At 24.2% G+C, this 8,716-nt stretch overlaps 1 long non-coding RNA gene across 6 annotated transcripts; it reads right to left on the reverse strand.

Moving 5' to 3' along the window:
• Positions 1-1,651: 1,651 nt before the first annotated feature.
• Positions 1,652-8,058, reverse strand: LOC117134240. Of its 6 annotated transcripts, XR_004458455.1 has the most exons (4): positions 6,210-8,058; positions 2,864-6,080; positions 2,548-2,752; positions 1,652-2,418 (listed from the first exon to the last, which is right to left on the reverse strand). It is a non-coding gene; the product is annotated as an uncharacterized LOC117134240 (long non-coding RNA). The 6 variants fall into 6 exon arrangements; XR_004458453.1 differs by having other exon boundaries at positions 1,652-6,080; positions 6,210-6,685; positions 6,783-8,058; XR_004458452.1 differs by having other exon boundaries at positions 1,652-6,080; positions 6,210-6,414; positions 6,522-8,058.
• Between the last annotated feature and the right edge of the window lie 658 nt (positions 8,059-8,716).

The following is an 8,716-nucleotide window of genomic DNA, read 5'->3' on the forward strand; positions in this document are numbered from 1 at the left end:
TAAATATTTTTGCTAATTTCGAAATTAGTTTAAAATATTATTATACATTAATATATTCAGTTATATAAAATTAAAAATAAAAATCTATAATATTTTATTTATTATATAATCATAATCAATCATATTAAAATAAAATTATTATATTGAGCTAAATATAATAAAATTGTATTAAATTTATATATATTTATTTTATTTTCGTAATTATAAAATATTTATGTACAAAAATAAAATCTAATATGTTGGTAAGATGGGTTAACATTATCAAACTATATAATACATGTATAAAAATTAACATATATTTCTTTAAAGTTAATAATATAAAATCTTTGTAACTACATTAATCATAATATATTTTCATTTTAAATATAATATATATTTATATTAATATATTATATTTTATAAATTCTAATAAATCTGTGTAAAAATATTTAAACAATAACTTAATGTATTTTAAGTTATCGTTTAAAAATGAAAATAAATAAATTATATCCTATTTTATCTACTTTATAGTCATGATCATGTTAAAATATAATCTTACATATTAAAACAGAAGTCACAACCTTGATTCATGTGTGATTTATTTTTTAAATGGACCTAATGGACCTATTCATAAAAATTTATATTACATTTTAGTTCAGATTAATAATAAATAGAATTTTTAAAATATTTTAATCATAATATCTTTTGATATCTTTTCATTTTAAATATAAATATATTTATTTTAAAATTCTAACAAATCTGTTTAAAAAGATTTTTACAAGATCTTCATTTTCGAAATTATATTTAAATATTTTTGCTAATTTCGAAATTAGTTTAAAATATTATTATATATTAATATATTCAGTTATATAAAATTAAAAATAAAAAATCTATAATATTTTATTTATTATATAATCATAATCAATCATATTAAAATAAAATTATTATATTGAGCTAAATATAATAAAATTGGATTAAATTTATATATATTTATTTTATTTTCGTAATTATAAAATACTTATGTACAAAAATAAAATCTAATATGTTGGTAGATGGGTTAACATTATCAAACTATATAATACATGTATAAAAATTAACATGTATTTCTTTAAAGTTAATAATATAAAATCTTTGTAACTACTTTAATCATAATATATTTTCATTTTAAATATAATATATATTTATATTTATATATTATATTTTAAAAATTCTAATAAATCTGTGTAAAAATATTTAAACAATAACTTAATGTATTTTAAGTTATCATTTAAAAATGAAAATAAATAAATTATATCCTATTTTATCTACTTTATAGTCATGATCATGTTAAAATATAATTATTATACTAAAATAAATATGATAAAATTATATTCAATTGATAAATTTTATTTTCATAAATATAAATTATTTATTTAAAATATAATATGATGATAGAACAACTTAAAATTAACAAACTATATAATACATGTCTAAAAATTAACATATCTTAGATTTTTATATATATAATAATAAATTATCTATATTGGTAAAAAGAAATCTAGTTTTGAAAGACAGGTCAAAATTTAGCATAAATTAAATACAAAATAATTTTTAAATATATTTTCTCATTTATATATTAATTTGCTTAATAACTAAATGCAAATAAAATAAAATAAATATATAATAAGAAGTGGTAAATACATACGGTTTAAACAATTAATTAATTATAACATGTAAATTATAAAATTATTGTATTTGAAATAGTTATATAAATAATTAAGTATATGATTAAGATTAAAAATATATACCACTTATGTTCTAAAACAATAATTTATGTATAGAAAAGTAAAAACAAACACTCGGGCGGTTGCACGGGTCAAAATCTAGTTAGATAGTTAAAACCGTCTATTATCCTCAATTCTTGTTCTGGATTTGGGTCTTCATAACTATAGGAACCAAGAATAATCACAATTAATCTACTATAATAATAATAATAATAATAATAATAATATCGCCAATCTAATTATGTAAATATAAGTGACAGAAATTGGATAATTAAGAAATGTGAAGGTCTGTTGTTCATTGGTGAAGATGATGAGTACACGTCGTGTATATATATATATATATATATATATATATATATATATATATATATATATATATATACATTTGTGAGTAAACCAACTTATCTATGCCATTGTAAACCAGCCAATTATTTATAACTAATATGCTAACCCGTTTCTTAAATCAGTGCAATAAGTACATTAAAATCGTGATGTTCGAGTTTTGACAAACGTGATTTTCATAAAACCTTCTTCAAGTTTCTTGTACATGACAATAGTTTGTTTAAGTGAAAGAATAAAAAGACAATAAGTAAGAATTTAGTGGAACGTTATTGTGAGCAACTATATCTAAACCTATAGACTATAGTGATCCTCGGTTCTCGTTTTTGCGTTGAGCCTGCATTAAACAATATTGAACAAAGTAATCATTAATTAATCTATATATTAATAGAATATTTAAGAAACAATCACTATTATAATAATTCTTAGTCAATCCTTTGATGTAAATCAGTATTGTTCAACTTACTTTTGCATCTCTTTGATGACTTGATCTAATGCTACCTACGCATCTCTGTGAGACTCTCGTTGATTTAATTTCCTTCTCTTCTCTGCTATTTCCTTTTTTTTTTCAGCGATAATCTTTTTTTCCTCAGCGATAAGCCTTTTCATCTCGGCAATTCTCAGTTTCTCCTCGTTAAGGATCCTTTGCCTCTTGTCGAGACGAACACGGACTGCAAGAATTAATATAAACAAAGAGAAAAAGAAAGCAAAAAAAAAAAAAAAACTCAAGAAATTAACGAGAATCAAATAAAGATACTTTTTCAAATAGAGATACAAAATACCTGCAGCTCTTCTGATCTTACACTCATGGAATTCCTTAATACGGTCAAGTAATTTTGATATTTTTTCTGAAACTGATTCGAGTTGTGAGAGTTCTTGCATAAATTCACCTAAATCCTGCTTGGGGGTTAGATGTGACGGCAAGCTTGCAAGAATGGAAAGAAAATGATCAAAACCAACAAGATAAATGAATCAACTTGGACTCGTTCTTAGTTCACAATGGAAACCCTAATTAAAGCTACCTCTCGTTCAAAGGTGAGTGAATACTTGGACGAGGAGAATGACAAGTTAGGTATAAATGTGAACGCAATTGTTTGATTTCGAATGCACCATCTTGAGAGAGACCTGCCTCCCTTCTTCTATCTCAACCAAATAAAATCCTATTTCTTTCTTTCAGTTCATATAAAGATAGGGTTAATTGTTTGATAATATTAAATAACATCTTTACTAACTACTCTACCTAGAAATTATCCGTATTTTTAGATTATTATAGATTTATAGGCGATACCGTTTTCGATCATTAGATTATCAAATGAAAATATCATTGTGGTAAAATCTAAACAAATTAAATATTCTTCCAAGAATGATTTAAGAGCATTTCCAAAAAGAAACTATTTTAAAGTTTCCAAAACTCTATATTTGAAATTTAAGGATGTTCTTCTCCAAAACCAAAACTTCAAATTCAACTTCAAAACTATTTGAATTTTATAATATGGTCTTTATATTTGTTATCACTAGCTTGAATTCATAATTTTTATATAAATAAGTAGCACATATATAAACATATTACAACAATATTAATTAATAAAATATTCTATTGAAATATATTTTTTACTAAAAATAACTTAATTAATATTAAACTTCAAATAAAATATCCTATTATTCCATTAAATAATTTTTGTAAAGCACATATGATCTATTAATGCATTTCAAAGTAAAAAATAGCTCTCCTCATTTTTACTTTGTAGATTACGAGGTAAAGTTATTAAAATCAGGTGATATTGATAGTTGTAAATACATTAGATCGGAACAAGAAATTAAAAGAGAAACATAAAATATTGCTAAAAGACTAATTTATTTTCGATGATATTAATACTCGTGAATATATTTCGATATGAACAAGAAAGAATTTTACAAAAAAAACATCAAAAACAACAACTACAACCATATTTAGTTACACAAAAATATTTAGACAATATTTGAAAATTTGAAGGTTCCTGATCAAACTTACCTGACTATTAGTGTTGTTGTAATATTTAAATTTGTGTAATAGTTATGTTTCGATGTAATTTTTTAAAAAAATTTTTGTTATGTTTCTTTTGTATATTATTGTTGTCTAAATCTAGTTTAAAAATTTTTAATCTTATTTTAAAGTTTTATTTAATTTTATGTGTAAAATTTTAAATCTATAAACAAAATTTTTAAAATATTTATAAGATATAATTTTTTAAGGATTAAAACAATAAACGAAAAAATATTTATGAATCATAAAAGTGATGTGTGATTATAGGAATCAAAATGCAAATAAAATATGAAACTTCAAATTTGAAGTTTTGAGTAGTGAAACTTCAAATATAGAGTTCCACTCCTCGTGAAGTTTTTTTCTGGAGAACAAATACTTCATATTTGAAGTTATAAAATATCTTTTGGAGATGTTCTAAAGTCTACACGATCCAAAGAAAAATCTAGAAACTAGAATTTATCGCCAAAACTACTAATGATGAAATTGATGGAAATTTTGTGATAGCAAAAAACTGAATGTCCACTGGAATTGACGTAGGTATTAACATATACAAAGAGTCGATTAATTTACTTTGAAAATACATGTTTGCAATACTGTAGTTCTCTCTAACATGGTTGGAATTATTTTGCTTTTATTCCTAAGTTGCATCCCCTTAACTTTTACTTACACTAGCAAAGATTATATAATTTATAGACTAAACCATCTATTTAGTACCTTGGCATATTTTGATGATTTCATATATTATAAATTGCACTTGTTTTATATATTAGTATTTTTTTGGAATGCTTGTTTTATATATTAGTTATTCAATACAATACAGTCAAATCTCAAATTTTGATCCATTCAATTTTCAAATAGAAAGTATATATATTTGTTTTTCTCTCGTTCACCATTGTATTATATCATAGGGAAGTTTCCTCAAATATACAATATTTTAGAACAATTGACTAGAATCATACATATCTTTTTTTTTTATTACCGGTATTTTTTTAAATACCAAGTGTGCTCTTTTTTTATGTTATGAAAAAAAAAACGAATTTACAAGAATGCAATTACATTTTAATGTCAGGTAATCAAAAACCGGCCCCACGTAAGAATTCGGTTATGTGTTTTCATTAAGTCGACCATAAAGAGCTATATACGTCGTTACAGCTGAGTTAATTATTGCTACGTTGCGGCTGACATAAGAGAAAACGGCTGACTTAAGAACATAAATCAGCCGTTAGTTACGGCTGATTTACAGAAATCTGGTTGATTTATGGGATAACGACTGACTTACGTACACAAGTTAATGCTGACTTATACATCGACGGTTTGATTTCTGTAAAATTTGGATGAGTTGTAGTTAAGACACAGCTGAGTTATGTGATTCATATCCACTATTTATTCGGTCACAAATGATAAATATTTTAAAATCATAACAAAATGGCACAAATCAATTCATCTAATTAGGCTATATATATATATGTTTTTGGGGTTACTTTTCCAATTGGTTGTATATTTGCTAGCGTTTTTTTCTGTAAAACTATATAAACAAAAATTTAAAATAAGCTATAAATCACAAATTTCAGATTTTCTTATTTAATAAAACTATTAAATCTCAAATAAATGTTCTAATATTATACACTTTATGTTTAGTTTACAAAGTAAAAGAAAAAAATTACAACAAAAATAAGATACACCAATGTCAGAACTAATAACATATGAAACAATAACATGAACGTTTTTACAATAAATAAAACATATAATTACATCAAACATATATCCGAGCTAATGTACATTAAAATCGTGATGTTCAAGTTTTGACAAACGTGATTTTCATAAAACCTTCTTCAAGTTTCTTATACATGACAATAGTTTGTTTAAGTGAAAGAATAAAAAAACAATAAGTAAGAATTTAGTGGAACGTTATTGTGAGCAACTATATCTAAACCTATAGACTATAGTGATCCTCGGTTCTCGTTTTTGCGTTGAGCCTGCATTAAACAATATTGAACAAAGTAATCATTAATTAATCTATATACTAATAGAATATTTAAGAAACAATCACTATTATAATAATTCTTAGTCAATCCTTTGATGTAAATCAGTATTGTTCAACTTACTTTTGCATCTCTTTGATGACTTGATCTAATGCTACCTACGCATCTCTGTGAGACTCTCGTTGATTTAATTTCCTTCTCTTCTCTGCTATTTCCTTTTTTTTTTCAGCGATAATCTTTTTTTCCTCAGCGATAAGCCTTTTCATCTCGGCAATTCTCAGTTTCTCCTCGTTAAGGATCCTGTGCCTCTTGTCAAGACGAACACGGACTGCAAGAATTAATATAAACAAAGAGAAAAAGAAAGCAAAAAAAAAAAACTCAAGAAATTGTCGAGAAGGAAATAGAAATATTTGTTCAAATAGAGGTACAAAATACCTGCAGCTATTCTGATCTTACACTCATGTAGTTCCTTAAGACGCTCTACTAATTTTGATACTTTTTCTGAAACTGATTCGAGTTGTGAGAGTTCTTTCATAAATTCACCTAAATCCTGCTTGGGGGATAGATCTGAAGGCAAGCTTGGGAGAGGAGTAAGCGTTCTATTAAGAATGGAAAGAAAATGATCAAAACCAACAAGATAAATGAATCAACTTTGACTCGTTCTTAGTTCACAATGGAAACCCTAATTAAAGCTACCTCTTGTTCAAGTATGGCGTAAAAGGTGAATGGATTCTTGGACGAGGAGGATGACAAGTTAGATACAAATGTGAACGCAATTGTCTGATTTTAAATGAATAACGTGAATGCTCCATCTTGAGAAAGAGAGCTGCCTCCCTTCTTCTATCTCAACCAAATAAAACCCTATTTCTTTCTTTCAGTTTATATAAATATAGGGTTAATTGTTTGATAATATAAAATAATATCTTTGCTAACCACTCTACCTAGAAATTAGACGTTTTCGATTATTAGATTATCAAATAAAAATATCTTTCGTAAAATCTAAACAAGGCAAATATTTACTAAAGATCAGCAGAAAGATAGAAACTTCATCGCCAAAACTACTAATGATGAAATTGATGAGTTTTTATCGGACATCTAGGTTTATTATTTAGTTATATTTTTAAAAAATGAAACAAAATAATAAGAACTAGAGATTGATGCACAGATATTGGTTCATACATTTTTATACATAAATTTTTTAATAATTAATCTCATATATTTTATATGAGTCGTAATATAACTAATTGTATTTAAAAGACGTGGACTGAATCGAGTAATATGGTTATTTTTGGTACAAATACCCAAACTCGTTTCATATACATTATTTATTTATATATTTTATAGGTTCCTATACATCAGAACAAAACTCATCCAAACCGAGAATGAGCCAACTCAAAATCTACACATAAATTTATAATATTCAAGAGGGGTATAATTTCAAAAAAAAATGATACCCAAAAAAACAACATGTACCTAAATGGATAGTTAATTTTCATGCCTAACTAATTTTATAAACTAATAAAAAGTATTTTTTTTTCTATGAGTTTGGCTAAATTAAGTGAAAGAAAGTGTTTTTTATTTAATAAAATAATTGTATGGAGTAAAAATTTAATGACAATAAATGTAATACATTCTTATTGTTTTGATTTAAGTTATTATTTTATTCACAAAATATGTCTTTGAATTATATTTTTGGATACATAATTTTCACCAATTGAAATTAAAAAAAAATTAGAAAAAAAACTAAATCGAACGTTTAACCATATGTAAAATCAAGTTATTTTACATATTTAATTTTATAATTGGCACAAAGTTAATGTTGATTAACTAATAAATAATATTTTGCACTATTTGTTATGGTAATATAATTAATGATGTGATGTATTTTTTAAGATAATATAATTAATAAAATTATTAAAAAAGTGAAATAGGGAAAGATAAATAATGAAATTACTAAAATAACATTTTCCTTTTTTATAATGTTATTTATGTTTTCAAACAACGCTCATTTATATTGCTATCCATGTTTCCAAACAGTACCAAAAAACACAAACCCTTAATCATAAATATTAAACCAAAATCTTAAGAACACTAAACCCTAAATCTTGAACTTTTGGATAAATCCTAAACCATGCCCAAAAGTTCAGGGTTTAGTGTTTAGGATTTAGAGTTTTTATTTAGCTTTTGATGTTTATGATTTAGAATTTAGAGTTTATCCAATGGTATAAAGTTTAGTATTTAGGGTTTATGTTTATTTTTTTGCTGACAGCGTTAACAATATTCAAAAAAAATTCTCGTAATTACTTTTTATTTTTATTTATTATAAAATCATAATATAATTTGACAAACTCTTATTATTTTATTTCTTTTCTGAAATAACTAAATCCTATTGATTGGTGAACCTACACTAGGATGAACCCAAGAAAAACGTTTAACTATGCAAAGAGTTTATTAATTTTCTTGGAAATAAATGTTTGCAATACTGTATAGTTCTCTCTAATCACTCAAAATATGGTTCGAATTAATTGCTTTTTTTTCCTAAGTTGCATCCCCTTAACTTTTACTTACACTAGCAAAGATTATATAATCTAAACCATCCAATTAGTGCCTTGGCATGTTTTAATGATTTC

The sequence above is a fragment of the Brassica rapa genome, chromosome A05 (assembly GCF_000309985.2).
Source record: "Brassica rapa cultivar Chiifu-401-42 chromosome A05, CAAS_Brap_v3.01, whole genome shotgun sequence".
NCBI classification, from domain to species: Eukaryota; Viridiplantae; Streptophyta; class Magnoliopsida; order Brassicales; family Brassicaceae; genus Brassica; species Brassica rapa.